Raw genomic sequence first — 17,151 nt, forward strand, 5'->3', positions numbered from 1 at the left:
TTTTGTAGCACTCATTTGGTTTTGATAGAACATTCTGATAAAAAACAAGCTTTGTTGGTTTTCTTGTCACATCCCCAACCTCCCAGAACTTGCCCAGAGATATTTGGATTTCTACCTTTTTCCTTCACTCTTACATTCAGTGGCAAGCAGTAGCCTCTGTGTTTATAGAGGTTTCAACTGACCAGTCAACTATTGGATTATATTGATGTACCTTGGGGTTTACAGATCATACACAATGTGGTAAAGATAAAACATGACCTGTTTGAACCATGAAGATGAGTTGATCCTTGTTCTTTGAGCACATATGGGCTGTGGATTCCTTTTAGGGAAAAAATATCCTGCTGCCCTCTCCTCTTGCTCTCATCACATAAACTTTGTCTTCACAACTGGATCAGATGTATGATAATCTGCACTCAGTTTTAATAGTCAAATAAATATTTTTGCTCTTTGTTCAGCAGTATCGCAAAGACGTTGCACATGTAGTCCCAAAGCTAAGTATATGTCAGATTGACATCAAGTTTTTAAAAATAAAGAAAAAACAGTGTGTGCTGATGGCTTATGAAGGCAAATGCCACTTAACTAGGCATGTGGTATATTATTGTGAGTATTGCTGAGAGGCCATGGGATGATTCCCAGAAGCAGCTGCTCTTACATGTCCCCTGGTGTCTAGTTCAACGCTGCTCCTGTAGACCCACAGACCTGCTTTGAATTCATGAGCACTGTGGAGACATTTCAACGGGGAAGCAGTTCAAGGCTCTACATGGTTGTTCTTGTGAAAGATCATGAACGGTGGATCCTGTGGCTTCCAAGATGTGTTAACTCTGGTTTTAAGCAGTTAGATGATCCCCATTTGAAAGTCAGGTTTGAAGCCAGACATGAGTTTCTCTCGGGAGTTTAGCACCTGAGCCACCACTATCCATGATGATTCCATACTGTGATTGGCTGATAAGTCTCTTTGGTCTTTAGTCTATAGGTTCCTGTTCTGTTCTTTTCTTTTCCTTGAAACCTTGGGGGTAAAGAATACTAGGGTTTCTTTCTGGCTTTTTTTCTGTAGAATTTTCTGCAGTCTAAATTTGGTTGATTACATCCTTAGGATCCTTTAACATGACCCTCTGTCTCTTGTATTCCCTGTCAATGGGTAGGTAGATCTAGAGCTAAATCAGGTTTAGGTTTGATACTTTTGGCAACCCTCCTTTGTAAATGGCTTAGTACTGTTCCATTAAGAGACCCCTCCTATCTGCCCGTCTCTTCTTTTGTGGTGTTAGCTACCATTGATCATCATTGCCTGCATATATTAATTCACCAGAAGTTGTAAATGACAATATTGATAACATTCCCATTTTATCATTATGTCTTCGTTTGTTACTGGAACACTTACATAAAGACTAACTTCTCCCATCAATTATTTGGTGACTCTGAGATACAGTTCTTACAGCTTCTTTGCTCCTTAGCACGATGAGATTTTCCAGGCTCATCTTGTAGGGTCTCACTCTTGGAATCACCTACTTCTCAAAGGGTGCTTTGAGTTTTGAAACAAATGTCTTCAAACTGAACCTATCCATCTTCAACCTTTTAAGATTGTACAACATAAGCAGAAAAACAAAGTATTATCTTCAAAAAGAGAAGGAATTAACATTTCAGTTTAAAACCCCTTGCTAATAGCAGAATTCAGTCAAATTATAGGCCAAATCATAATTCTCTATTTCAGAGATCCCAGTGTTCCCACAAAGAATAATAATGTGCAAATTACCTCTTTACAGTACTCAGAAGTACTGCCCAATAGTGCAGGAATTTTTCTTGAGCCCCAACTCCAAAATCAATCCTATTATGGTTTCTGTGTGTCACTATCAATTACTCATGTTTTGGTGACTCAACTAACTAACTAATTGACCAAATCGCTATTAGGGTCATCTTGAAACCTTATGCTTACATAGTCACTTCAACCCTTTTGCAACCTTTTGATGCCTTAGCTGGTATCCCCCCTCTCTGAATATAACCTCAAGGACCCCCATGCTCAAAGCTGATTGTCCAGTGCTCTGCCTTCACTTTTCATAGAACCTCTTTTCAGTAAATCCTGACTTTTGGAAGAAGTTATTATCATGTAAGTTACCGCATCCTCCAAGACCAGTCCAAATTCCCATCTCATCCTAAGGGTGCACATCACAGGTTGCAGTGAAGCTAGAGTGAATTGGAAAGAATCTACCTGATGCACATGGGAGGCCTGGCAGCGATGCTGTCTTCCTTAGTCACCTCCCAAACCCAGCCTGTTCCATCCCTGGCACCAGAGAGCCTAGTCTATTTTAGGGGGGATCGAAAGACCTAGCTTAAAATGATGTTCTATATTACAGAAGAGTACCTAAATTCACCATAAAATAGGGCTACACCAGTCCCCTGGGCTTTGTGAATGGAAAGAGGATGTGGGAAGAAATAGGTGGATTTCATCACAATATTCAACCAGGTGGGTTATTCTGAGGGTTGGCTGTCCAGTAAATAATCTCAGTTATATTTCATATGGATGTTACTCATTTTGTGGGCAGATAAATTCTGGCTTTCTGTCTCACTGGTCCCTAGGCTTCCATTTGCCAAAATTCCCAGCTAGCTTCTGACTTTGTTGAAGCCACAGCTAGAAGCTAGAAACACAGGTCATGAGAACATCAGGTTCTCTGAATATACCAACAGTATAACTATTATTCACTGATAAGAAAAGTCCAAAAACATAAAACCAATGCAAATGAGGCAAGTGGGTGGAACTTAGAGTAAGTTGAAGAAATGTAGAAAATGGAAAGAATCAAAGTATATAGAAACCAGAGAGAATCAAGGGATGGGCTGGGTGTCAAACACTAGGCAGTGACCCAGTGTAGAAAGATACTTAGCTTAGACTCGTTCACGGGTGCCTTTGCAATGTTTAGGGCACACTTGAAAAAATAAAACCAAACTATTGGCAAGTCTACAGTCCTTACAGCCCAAGCACAACTGTAGTGCAGCAGTGTGTCCTGATGCCTCCAGAGCGTCCACAGGCGTCCTTTGACCCGGGGAGCATGTCGGTGATTACACTGCTTCCTGCCTTGGCCATCCCCGCAGTTTTGTTCATAAGGCAAAGTTGTTTCATGTTGCACTTAAATTTCTCTTTGGCTTCAGTTTGGTGTTACTTCCTGGTATCTGTAGTACACTTGTTCTTGCCTCACACCTAGTAAGATACCAATCAATGCAACTTTCCACGCTCATCCAATAGACACATACCAGCACCGTGTGTATGACTGAACGGTGCACTGAATGGCAATGCTGGTCTGAAGAGATGGCCATTGCCCTAAAAACTGAATGTGTATTTCTCAAAATAGATGAGAAAGTGGGCAAGTATTTAAGAGTGCTCAGACTTGTGCTCGTAGTAGACTAGGTCTATGGGTAAGTAGAGGAGAGCCAGGATTGTTGCTCAGTGAACTTTTCTCATCACGAAGTGGTACTATCTTTGATAGATGTGTTCTTGTTCCCAGCTCTTCACCCCTCTCTGTGGGAAGATCCCATACACACCCCCACCCCCGTGGCCGTGGGACTTGCAGCAATGCTCCTCTGCAGGTGGATAGATTCCCCCCACTGAGTCAGGCTGGGCCTTCTGAATTGATGGCCCGAGGTACCAGTTCAGAGCAGAAGCTGTAAATGCATTTCTGACAGCTCTCTTGCCCTTTCCATTTGCCACAAGAACAGCATATCCTAAATTGGTGGTGTTCCTTCAGTGTGGGACTCAGAATGAGAAGAGCCACAACTTGGAACAGAGCTGCAGAAGCTGACCTATAGCCGCCCTATGGAATATGGCCAAGAAATAACTGTTTTCTCAGTAAACTAGTCTGCTAAACGTGTCTCAGCATGCTGCAGAGATTGGAGGGTGTTTGTTTTTGCAGCCAAAGCTAACTAATGTAGCTGATCATAATGGCATTGTTTTGATTGCCAGGGTAGGGTTTAGTGATTCAACACATTTTTGGTTGTTGAGGTGACAGAGGAAGGGGGTCGTTTAGATTATTGTTTAAAATATACACATCCTCCCCCTCATTTCCATTGGACAAAAATACTTCTGGGTTCAAATGATATTAGGCATGCCAATGTAACTTGCTTTGGTCCCATGGTAGGTGGAACGTCTGTCCTGCCCTTTGATTTTGAGCTTGACCATGTGAGTTGCTTTGGCTGATGGTGAGTTACCACCAGACGTGATTCAGTAGAATCTTGAAATGTGCTGTGTGGTTGGGCTTGCTCTCTGCACTTCAGCCATCACCATGAGAAGAATATTCCCAGGCTTGCCTCCTGGCCCCAGAGGAGGCTGAGAGGCATTTGGAGTAAGCTTATTTAGCAAAACTTCCCCAAATCTAGATCAGCAGTCTCTCAGCCAACCCACAAACATATGAGCTAAATGAATGTCTATTACTTTATGTCACTAAGATTGATGGTTGTTATGCAGCATTATTTAATTAATATACTGGTTAAATAGCTTTTGTCGCTTACTGATCCAGGTTATACAACTACATAGGTAATAACTGTGGCTGTGGTTTTGCTTTCATTTTTTTTTCCAAAGGATTTTACAAGCCCTTATCCTAAAGATCCCTCTCCTCCGCTACCCTCCACTTCTTGTCTTTGTGTGGGATATGTTCATGGAAAAGAGTATGTTGCAACTCAAACAAAGAGCCTCTAACAGGATAGAACTGGGTAGGTCCATATTTGTTGGTGATATTGTTGTTCTCTGTTGGCCTAACAAACCTAAATAAGGCTTGACCATAACTTCCCTATTTTGATGATATGCCTATATTGTTCATAGCTAATCTATAACTTATTAAAATATAAGTACTGGGTGTTATGTTGGTACCCAGTAATGCATAAACACACTCATGGGTGGTTTCCCTGGTGGCATGTTTAGATAACATCAAGAACTGACATTTGAGCTTTCTGATCCCAAAGGGTCATCATCCATGATCCCACTTTTAGATAAATATATAAGAAATAGAAAATAGAAAAAGATTAAACCTCATTAGATAGTGTTAGGCTAAGTTTTAGATTACCTCACTTACCAGAGAGACGTCCAACTCTTAATAGCTGCCATCTTTATTATACTATAACGAACTGTCATGCAGACACCAATATGTCTATAGAGAGGGACTTTCCAGCTTTGGGAATGTCTGTTTATGACATTCCTTTTTAAGGGGAGATTTTTATAAACATAATTTTTGTTCTTCCAAAGAAGGAACCATACCATGATTCTGGCTGTCATGAAGCCCATCTGGGGTGTGGTTTTCAGTCCAATTATTGTACTGTCTTTGTTAATGCTATGTTTAATTACCATCTCAGGCTTGGGATAGAACACTGTCTTCACTGAATTTATTTCAAAAGATCCAGAAAAAGTAACTCAGGCCCAGGCAGTGCCCCAGGGTGGCTCCAGTCCAGTTCCCGTGTCAAGAGCTGGAAAGGTGTGAGTCTAGAAACTAGTGAAGGATATTGGACAGAAAGTCACTGGAAACTCATACAGTGCTTTCCCTTAATAGGATTAAATCTTCGTTCTTTGACATCACACAGAATAAATGGTGCCAATCCTCCCAGCAAAGCCGCCATCCTCAAAAATGACATATAAAAAATTATTACTGTCTTATGCATGCTACCACATTAGCTTTCACGTAGAATATTCTTGAATGCATAAAAAATGACAGGACGTGGGGCATCTGGGTGGCTCAGTTGGTTAAGTGCCCGACTCTTGATTTCAGCTCAGGGTTGTGAGATCGAGCCCCATGTCGGGCTCCACACTCAGTGCTGAGTCTGCTTGGGATTCTCTGTCTCCCTCTCCCTTTGCCCCTACCCCTACTCATGCATGTGCCCATGCTCTTTCTCTCTCTCTCATAAATAAATAAATAAAATCTTTAAAAATGACAGGACACTTCATATAGCTAAAACGAACCTTTGGAGCTGAGAGTTAATAGTACTCTACCTAAATATATTTTCGTAAATAGCCTGAGTGCTACAAATGGTCTATATTTAAATGGATTATTTGTTTAGTTCCCACATCTTTAACTTTTAAAGAATGTTACAATATTACATAAAATGGGAAATAATGCTACAATTAAAAAGCCATAAAAACAGTACTGATGGACCTTTGAATCCAGAGTCAGCTCCTTTCCCAAGCTGGTGATTAAATAGCAAGTTCCTTCCACTAAAGGAAATTCTGCCTAAAATCTTCCAGGTCAGTGGACTCTCATTTAACCCATACAAATACTGAGGGGAAGATGTTCCAGAGCACCATGTGGCTTTAATTGAACTAGGAATCCAAGTGACCTATCTCTTGCGGAATGAGATTACAGCCTTGGAGTGGGTGAGGCAGATTTTCAGGGCACCTCGCCCAAAGAGCAGCATCTCGAGTGAGGAACCTTGGAGAGACAGAGTCTTCCTCCTCTCCCAGTCCCTCACGCCCACCTTCTGGAGTCCCTCTTAAAATAATTGGGCCATATACCTTTGTTAGAATCCTAATTACTTCACTTAAATACATGTTAAACTTGAAAAACATCCATCAGAAGTGTGAGAGGAAAGCCTACCGCATTACTGTGACATACACTCCGTGTGTTCAATCCCACCCATCAGTCCTGGTGTCTGATGACCTATCACTCATGCGTAATGGGATCTACAGAACCCAGGACCCTGGACTCGGGTGGTGACTTGTAGGGAGACTAGCTGTCCCCATATGCCCAGAACTGGGGGGATTCCTGGGAAGTGGGAGTTTCAGAGCTGAATCTGAGAAAGTCTCAGGCAAACTGGGACAAGCTGCTCAGTCCTCACCTTCCTGGCTATGCTCAGAGGAAGGGGCAAAAGTTTACATTTGTGAGTGCCACATTTGCCTGCTTGCCCGTGGACCCTGATGCCTGTGAGGAATTCCTAGTCTCACTAGAGGATGGGCTCCATTTGCTTGCCCAAAGTCTGATGCAGGCTGCCTCAGCCTGGGGCCTCTCTCTTCCTAACCCCTTCTTCAATCCCTAGTTTCTTTCCTCTGTCTATATTTTTTTAACTTTTAACTTTTACAGTCTTTATTTGAAGTCCCAACATGAAATGATATTCTTTAAAAAAAACACGCCGCTTTATTGACATCTGATAAACACACAAAACACGCACATATTTGATTTATTCAACTTGCTCACACCCCAGCTTCTATTCTAATTCTTAATCTGATCTTGAACCCTAGCCTGTTTGACTGGGGCCCTGGCCCCTGCTTAATTTCTGCCCTTCTTTCTCCTGAAAATAGGATCCTACAGCTTATCCCTTCACTCATCCACTGTCTGAAAGCTAGATGCTGCATTCTCTTGATGACTGGTACCTGCTCTTTCTAGAGACTGCTGCTCCTAAGAACCCCTTCTCCAGATGTGTCCCAGCCCACAGATAGCAGTGCTGGCCCATGGACAACCCACGTGTGCCCTCCCCTGCACTGACCTCTCCACCTGCAGGCCCTAGTCTCATTCATGGCCAGATGCAGAGCCACAGCCCCTTCCATTCACACTTGACCTGCTCTCCCTACTGCTGAGATTCCAGGAAACCTTCCAGGCAAGGTTCTATGGATGATGATACTGGGGGAGAGCTCCAAGCTTTACCTGGTGACATTCAGAGTCATATCAACTAGCCATTCATTAGTTATGTAATCTGGGAATCACGGTCTCCTCCCTTTTTCCTTCTCAAAGGCTGATCCTTGCCCTTGAGAGCAATGGTCCTCCCCTTCTAGCCCCAGCACCCTGTGGGATGCAGAGGAGTATTTGCCTCCTTCTGTCTAGCCCAAGCCCCGGTGGCATTACAAACAAAATTAATTAAAATATAAAACAAGATGAATAAACCGCACAGGCTTATTCTGTTCTGTTAATATTGGTAACCCTCTTTTGTGGGCATTGTGGCAATGCTTAATTCAATTATTTTAATTCTGGATCTCTCTCTCTCATAGAATAAGGGAGTGGGTTTGCTTTTTCTTTTTCTTTTTCGAGCATTTGCCAAGGGAATGGCCCTCTAATACTGTCTTTGAAATGTTCATGCTCTATCTGGGCAAGAGAGAAAGATGGTCAGCTTTTCCAAGTGTTTTGTTCCTTGGCCATTTGGCCCATTCTTGTGTTTTTGGCAAAATCAGTTTCTGCAATCCAAATTGCTGTGCTTCCCTGCTGTGAATAAATGAGAAAATACTAGCTCTTTGTGAAAGTGCTCGCTGCCTCGGAGGCGATGATGAGTACAATGTCCAGAACCCTGCGTATCCAGCTCCTTGGCAGGGATTTCTGGACGCTATTCCTAATCCAGAGCTGCTGTTACCATGACAAAACTGCTTGCTCCATCTTCGTCCCACCAGGAAGATTGCCCTTGTTTATGAAATAATCCTAAGAAAAGAGATGCAGCCTGGGGAGCAGGTGAAATCACTTAAACTCTGCAGGGCCACATTGATGTACACAGATGTGCTCCTTTGCTACAGAGAAACACTCAGGAAATGGGGCTGAATAGTAAAGGAGAGAGCACACAGATCCCTTTGTCTCTACCCCTCGAGGTCCCACCCAGGAAGATGGTAATAAAGATATCAGGTGCTAGATTTTTCATGGGATAACTCCTCCCTCTCCTGAGAGGGCACCCAGATGGCCAGATGATGAACACTGGTCATGTTGCCATAGCAACACTTCTTCATGTGGGTGCAGATGCAAAGGGGACTAGGTCCACACACTCCAGAGATGGCTAGATTTCTTGTTTTGGAACAAATAATATGGGCCTGTGCTATTTTCTCTTTTTCTTTGAATTTGGTGCTATTGAAGGGGGACCTGATTGAGAAGAAGCCTTCCTTCTCCACATGGTGAGCACACCCTTCTTAAGGTCTTAAGGTGGCTGGATAAAGGAAGACTCAGAGAGTGGAGAAGTCTTTATGTCCTTCCCAGGAGACACACAAGGGGAATGTTGACGAAAATGGCCAGAACCAAGGACACTTTTTCTGCTAGAGGAAACTTTCCTGTTAAAAGCAAAACTTTGTTACCTTGCCTAGTAATAGGCATAGAGGGCGACCAGATAGAAAATCTTGATGAGCAGGGTTGCTAACACACTCCTGTCACCCAGCAGCTGTAACTTTAACCCCATAGTTGATGGGATGATCATATGGCAGTCTGTCCCAATGGGTCACAGATCCTTGGGGACCATGGAGTTACTGCAAAAGTCCTCAAACCATTTGCAACCAAGCCTTGTCTGTAGAGTGAGTTAATAGGTCTTGGATAAATATGTACTATTTTTTCAGAATGAAGGTAGATGCGATTGTTATTAATAATGACTAATGAGTTGAAATGTGTTATTAAGTTCATAGTAAATTTGTGTCATTATGTAGTCTCAATGAACAGAAATTAAAAGCACAATTCCTATAATGTGGGCAACTGTTATATTATTTGGCATTAACCAGAAGTCCTCATACTCAAGAAGGGTAAGAGTCACTGATCTGTCAGCACATGTAGGATTAGTCTCCATCTGTTTAACAACTATTGCCTGAGGGCGCCTGGGTGCCTCAGTTGGTTAAGCGACTGCCTTCGGCTCAGGTCATGATCCTGGAGTCCTGGGATGGAATCCCACATTGGGCTCCCACTTCTCCCTCTGACCCTTTCCCCTCTCATGCTATTTCTCTCTCTCTCTCTCTCAAATAAATAAATAAATAAATAAAATCTTAAAAAAAAAACAAAACACTATTGCCTGAGCTTTCACAGTTAAAGTTGTATGATGTTCTCAGGAAAAGCCCAAGGACCTCTTCACAAACAGAATTCTTGACAACTTCCAAGATTCATTCATTTTTTTGATTCAATAAAGTAAACTCAAGTTCATTATATTCTACTCTTTCACTGACCTATGGACAAGTCCTACATGTAGGAAGAATTGAGTAACTGGGTTACTACCTCTCAAAGGTGAATTCTTTTTTTCTTTCCTGCTTACATTTCTGAACCAATATACCACTAAGGGTTTAGATCTTGAGGAAGACTGAGGAAGGCTTATTGAATGAATGCTCAGCATGATTATTTTTACGGCACAGAGTGCAATAGAGCATAAGTACTTACCCTCATGTTTTGATCATTATGTGTAGTATCCAGGCTTAAATAGTTGTCTTTGAGAACTTCGACAAATTTTACTAAAGATAATTGAAGTATTCACTCTGCCATTTATGACAGTTTATGTGCTGTATTTATACAGGCTGCTCTAAAATTATCAAGGGACAGAATTTTTGACAGCAGTTGAGTGAACTAGAGGGTCTACTTCATGTAGTATTTTTTTACCATATTATTTCTTCCTAAGTTCTGTAAACTATTTGGTAGGCTTTGTTCCCTAAAAATAACCAGCTTCTTAAGTTTAACAAGTCATCGATCATATCAATGAAAATATTTTTCACATTACAAAGTGAATCACAGAATATTGTATTTGGTGGTCATATGTTTAGAAAAATCATTTAAGGTTAATTGATGTGAAGCTGGCCCAGAAACAAAAGGGCACTGACTCACCTGGTGTAGCAGGGGCTCATTTTCATTTGTACATCCATTAGTTGGCAAACAGTTACTGAGTGCTGTGTTCAAAACATCTGTCTTTTAAACAACCTCTGTATAATACTCACTTTCAAAAATGTCTCTTGACATGCATTTAAGATGCTTTGTATTTTTTCCAATTTTTTGTGGTTGCTTTTCTTTTTCTTTTTTCTTTTATGAGCTGGCAGTTTCCTCTACTAGTTTCCTCTACTAGTTGCCCACAATTTCCTCTACTAGTTCCCTATCTGTACAACTATACTCACTTTCATCATATAGGAAAGAACTAAATCTAAGTTCTTACCATTTAAAGTTGAAGAACAGCTTAGATCTCATGTGCAGTATTTGGAAACCAGTTCACTGTGTTTTCATTTTGATTGCATTTGTTTATAAGTACACAGGTATTCTAATTGGATCTCAATCTGTTCATCTGTTAATGATGAAAACTAACCTATATATTTGTTGGCATATAATAAAGCAATTCATAGTTAAAATTAGGGTAAATAGTGAATGCAATCTAACATTAATGCACCTTACCATGGTCCAGAGTCAGTCCATGAGACTGAACATACTTCACTATCGAAAACCTCCAGAAACAGAATTCCAGGGATGGCATGTGCCACCTGTTCATGGCTCGTACATAGAAGCATCTCATCCCTCTCTAAAGATTGTTCTGGGGCGCCTGGGTGGCTCAGTTGGTTAAGCGACTGCCTTCGGCTCAGGTCATGATCCTGGAGTCCCGGGATCGAGTCCCGCATCGGGCTCCCTGCTCGGCAGGGAGTCTGCTGGTCCTTCTGACCCTCCTCCCTCTCATCCTCTCTCTCATTCTCTCTCTTGCAAATAAATAAAATCTTTAAAAAAAAAATTTTTTTTAAATAAAAATAAAAATAAAGATTGTTCTGTCTTGAACAATAAAGGACATACCAATGATAAATAAGTAACTGTATGCAAAAATATTTTGCAAATCAAGAAAGGGGAGTTGCATGCAAATTCCAGAACACACCAAGGATTGTGATATTTATTAAGGTGCAATTCAACTAGTCTTTTAACTGCTCAATTGTACTTGACTTTCATCAGAGAAGTTTCTCAGCATTCCCTGATGCAAGCAAATAAACATGAAACTAAGGATTTTCTGAGGTATAGAAGGAAGGCAGAATTTGGATATTGGGAGATGTAGAAGCACTGAAAATGCACAAAATTCCAAAATGGCCTCAACATGACTCTGCTGGAGATTGTTTTGGTTATTGTCATTTCTCTTTGAGTGCAGAGTTGACTTAATCATGCCTCTCTGTGCATGGCACAGCCATCACTGGGCTGTGCAAGGCCCCTCTGGTGTTTCATTTTATTTTCCCTTCCTCCTCTCTCCCCATGTCCCTTCTCAACAGGTTCCCAACAGAATGTGCTTTGATATTTATGTGCCCTTAAAAACTAGAGCTTGTTGTATGTGTGTGTTTAGGTAACATAAATGGAATTGTGCTGCTCTAGATCTTGCTTTATTTCTGAATTTTTCATGCAGCAATATGTTTTAAAACATGTTGATCTAATTAGATCCAGTCAGAATATCTTTCCACCATCTTGCTCACATGTGAGTGCTGCGTGGTTTTCATCAGTACCATCTGCTGTGTTTCTTGTCTCTGTCCTTCTAATGACAAGCACCTGGGTTGTTTCCAATCATCATCATACATGTCCCTTTGGAATCTTTGTGAGGTTCCTCAGGGAGTTTAATACCTAGAAGTGGAACTGCTGGGTCCTGGGATGCATGCAGGCTTCATGCGCTGAGTAATGCCAGATTACTTTCTGTGTACACCCTGTGAGCATCCCATTTGTCCACATACACATTTGGTATTTTCCAATCTTCTAATGGGGCCAGCCTCCTGAATGTTTTAAGTTGCACATCTGCTTACTAGTAAAATTCAGCATATCTTCGTGCATCTTACATTATTGTTTGGCTCCTTCTCTGTGGATTGCCTTGCCACATCCTTGCCCATGTATATTGGATTTTCTGGTATTTGTCTCCTTCAATTTATAGAACCTCCTTTCATGTTTTGAATACCACCCCCTTGTTGGTTCTAGACATTGCAAGTACATTCTCCTCAGTGTTTCAGCTACTCTTTGACTTTGCCTATTTTTTTTCTTCATTGAACAGAAATTCTTAAAGCCTAAACTTATTCAGTATAGGCAAATCAGTGTATATTTTTGCCTATTGATTGTATTTTGGGTTTTGTTTAAGAAATATTCTTCTACATCCAAGGGCCACAAAGATATTCCCCTATTAGCCTCGGCGTTAGCTGTCACAGTCATGCCTGAATTCATCAAGAGCCCTCCACCTTTCTGACTGGGAAGCAGGGATCCACCTTGAATTGTTTCAATGTTGAGCCAGTTTTTTGTTTTTTGTTTTTTGAGCTCCAGCTAATAAGTAGAGCCATCATTTATCAAGTTCCTGTTTCAGAGCCTGAATTAGTTGACCACCCAGAAGTGGTCTACTATTTTTAAGGAACCCAATAATTAGTAACTCAAATATGTGCTTCTGTGCTTCAAACCTGAGCTAGGACACAGGCAGGTTGCAGGTGACCAGTGAGAATAGCACTCTTGCAAAGCTCCATATGGATGAAGAAATGGGTAATAAACCACAGCATTTAGACCACAGATTCATATACGGCTACCAGTCATCTTAAAAGATAAATATGTTTTTGTTAGTAAATGCCCTGAAGACTTATCCTCCTCTACAGCACACTTTATGATTCTGTTCATCCCTGACATGAAGCAGAAGTACTCTTCAGAGCCTGAACATCAGTAATGCAAAGGCAGGAGTGTATGATTGTTCCTCCAAATACTTCTCATTTCTTTAAGTAATGAGGTTTGCTCTCTGTGACAATAATGCCTGTTCTCTGTCCCTCTTAAAAGGAGGTGATATGTATGAGCACACTTCATAAATGTAGAAAGAGATCATGATTTTCAGACCCACCAACACCTTCATGAGATCTACCTGGGGCTGAAATTTGATTTGTTAACTTTTTCTTTACCTGGGTGGCTACATAAGCTCTTAGCCTTCAACAGGATGGTCATTCTACCCAGGGTTCTCTCTGCTTCAATGTTATACTTTTATGATTATTTCTGTGATAAATTGATTAGTGCCTATAAATTGAAAATGCAGAAGAAATAGCCCTCATTTCTTTTTAGGAGTTTTAATAGTGTGATTTTGTCAAAAGGAGTTATTGACTATAAGTAACAAACAACATCATAAAAATTGCATTTTTTCCAAATTTAAGTTGAACAGTCTAAGTTTAATTACTTCAAATAGAAATTTAGTACTTAGCATAATAAATTCCTATGAAGAGGAGGTGTGGACCAGAGGTTTTCTGGGTAAACTTGAAACTCTTTATCACTCAGGATAAGCTAGGCATTTGTGTAACAAACATTACCAAAATCTCAGTCGCTTGAGATAATAAAGGACTGTTGTCTGTGCCCCATAGGTTCACTGGGGCCTCCTCTCCTTGGAGCAGGGTCCTCACCCTATAAACCAGGCTGTTTTAGCAGCTGCTGCCTGGACCATCAGAGAAAAGAGAATTCTAGGGATTCTTGCTTTGGCAATGAAATGCTTACAAGTCCTTGGTACATTTGAGTAGGTGGCCCCACCCAATCACAAGGGGCCAAGAAGTGCAATCTTATCATGACCCCATAATGGGGTAAGGAGAGAGGTAGGGCAGCAAAAATATTTGGCAAACAGTGCCAGCGAGTGCCACCCCATAGACCTCTTTTAAAAGAGAACAAATGATTAAGAATACGGGATTCAATATGAGAAACACTGACTCAGGAAGATAAATGCTTTTCAAATCAAATTATTGCTGCAAAGTAGGTTTCACCTTCATCACTGGTAAAAAAATAATAATAATTTGGCCAAAGTGTAAACACAATTTTAGAAGTTGTTATGGAAAAATATAGTGGAAATTATGAAGACCCGTTTTCTGTCAGAGACACCTCAGCCGTGGGGCCCCTGGGGAGTGGAAGGAAGGCCATGCCCAGGAGAACAAACTCCAGGAGCCCAGGGACATCAAGGCAGTGGAAGGGCAGTCAGGCCTCTCCTGGGGCCAGTTCAGGGCAGGGAGTCAGACAGATGCCCTGAAGAGATGTCTGAGAACCAAGTGGGTGGGGAGCACCCGGGGGCTGTGCGGGGACCCCATCTCAACTTGCGGAGAGGCTGAGAAGGGCGGAAGGAGGGAAAAGAGGAGAGGAACACAGTCCCCTGGCACAAATACAGGAGGCTCTCTGAGAACACTGTCCTGGATGTGCCCCATCGCCGTGGCCCTGGGCTCTTACGTGACAGAGCCTGATGTTGCCTGGCTGTCCTTGGCCCATACAGAAAGGGCTGCCAAGCCAGAGGAGGGGTGGGAGCGAACGCCTTACACTCACAGGCCCGGGCAGAAAGACACCTGCCAGGATATCTAACTGGGCAAAGTTGCCTTTTTACTGGCAACCTGCAAACACCTGAATGCCTGGGAAAGAGCTGGTGTAGGCAACAGCTAAGAGAACCTAGTGGCCAACATCCCCCAGCCGGTGAGGAGAAAGGCCATCTCCTAAGTCTATATCCTGTTATTGTCATGTTCAAGACCTCGTTCTGATTAAAACCATTTCTGAAGCATCCAGGAGACCCAAAGAAATGATGCTAAGAATACGATGAGTGGAATACTTGTTGTTTGGGCTTTTATTTGTGACCTATCACATGATTTCCTTTAATTCACTCATTAGCTTTTTCCCTCTTAAAAAAAATCCTTGGCTACCTACTGACTTACAGATACTCAATTTGCGTATTCATAGAACTAAAAATCTTGTGTATCTGAGCATGCTACTATAATGTGAGACTCTGGATGTCCTTTAAAATGTGATATTTGGAACTTTTCTTTTTCAGTAATCGTCACTGACGTTTATGCCATCGGCGGAGAGTTCCCTGACATTTTAATTCAGTCCCCTAACAGCGCATTTTGGTGTCCCCCCCCCCCCAGGTTCTGAGCATTTAGGGTTAGAGTTTTAGATCTGAAAGTGCATTTTCTTCTTTCTTTCTCTTTCTCTGACTTTAACACCTCTCCCCCCGCAAAAAAAAAAAAAACAAAAAACCTCTCTGTTTGTTTTTAAGAAATGAAGAAATGTTCCAACACGTGACCCACAGCTGCAACCCGTTAACCTTTGCTAATATTAAGTCTGCACTTTGGCTCTCTCCTGGGGCCTCTAGATGGATGCACTTTTCCTGTGCTGGGCAGTGTGCCTGCTTGGGGAGGGGCAGGGAGGGACGCTCTCCAGCCAACTCAAACGAATGGAATAAATATCTTCTCTGCAGAGCATCTTAACAGAAGACCTGGCTGGGCCCAAGGTGCTCTGGACTCACTCTGTCCAATACAGTAGCCACTAGCCTTGAACTGTGGTTAGTCTGAACTGAAATGAGCTGTAAGAGCAGGTTTTATAGTGATTTCATAGAGCACATAAAAGATCTCGTTCACAGTTTCATATTAATTGCATGTTGAAATGGTAGTATTTTGGATAGAGTGGATTCAATGGAACATTTTATTAAAATTAATTTTGCCTGTTTATTTTTACCCTTTTTAATGTGGCTTCTGGAAAATTTAAACTGAACTCTGTAACTCAGCTATATTTTTATTGGACGGCACTGGTCTAGGTGACTGAGATTTGTTTTTAACTACTTTACTAAGCAGCAAATATTCGTCATAATTTTAATATGGACCTTTCTTTATAACATGAACTCTGTATGGTAAATATTTTATCTACTCTTGTTTCAAAGTATAATGAGGTTTTTTAGCAATTCCCAAAGCACTATGGGTTATCTGACAAATTCTCTTTTATGGATACTGGGTAGCACTCCTGCTACCCAGAAGCTAGCCTAGGCTTTATAATGTGAAACACTTACCCTTGGACCTTCTGGTGCCGACCTTCATCTCACTGACGGGGGCGTCCACGATGTGGTGGGGTGGGGGCATGGGTACCCCAGCAGTCACCAGTGGACTTCCTCCTGCCCATCCACGTCTTCCAGCCCCTGATACTTGTATGAAAGACCTGCAGATAGTTGAACTTTGAAGATGGGCCCTGGTCCTCCAGATCAGTGAGCCCCAAATCCTCAAGTCATATTCTATTCTCACTGGTTTCTGGAAGATTAAAGACTTCTAGAGAACAGAGCCATAGGGAACTGGTGAAACTGATTACATCACAGGGTTGGACTCAAGAACAGAGACGTGCCCCCTTCTTGTCCATGGCTTTGCTTTCCCTTGTGAAATATGGCAACGGATGAAAAACCCACCTCTTGGGAACAGCTGCAAGGCTAGAAATCCAGCCACCTGACATTGTCCCCCGCGCCCGCCCCCCTCCCCCCAGTGCCCTGGCTGGCCCTGTGGAACGTAGTCTTTCCTCTAAAACCTGAGGGACTCGTATTACCTCTCAGCCCAGGAAGAGTAAACACTAGGAGTCAGGTCTGAGGCATGACAATTCATTGACCATCAGTGCTTCTCACACGAGTCTCCTTGGATGTTGTAAAAAGGAAGATTCTGATTCCCTAATCTGGGCTAGGGTGTGTGTAACGAGCTCCCAGGTGATAGCCATCCTGCTGATTCAGGGACCGTGCACATTTTGA

At 42.0% G+C, this 17,151-nt stretch overlaps 1 protein-coding gene across 2 annotated transcripts in view; it reads left to right on the plus strand.

Annotated features, from left to right (window-relative positions):
- SLC22A3 (solute carrier family 22 member 3) overlaps window positions 1-17,151 on the plus strand; it is an 87,922-nt gene that overhangs the window by 48,265 nt on the left and 22,506 nt on the right. The window lies entirely within an intron of this gene.

This window comes from Leptonychotes weddellii, chromosome 8 (genome assembly GCF_054177405.1).
Source record: "Leptonychotes weddellii isolate Sample4059 chromosome 8, ASM5417740v2, whole genome shotgun sequence".
Classification (NCBI taxonomy): domain Eukaryota; kingdom Metazoa; phylum Chordata; class Mammalia; order Carnivora; family Phocidae; genus Leptonychotes; species Leptonychotes weddellii.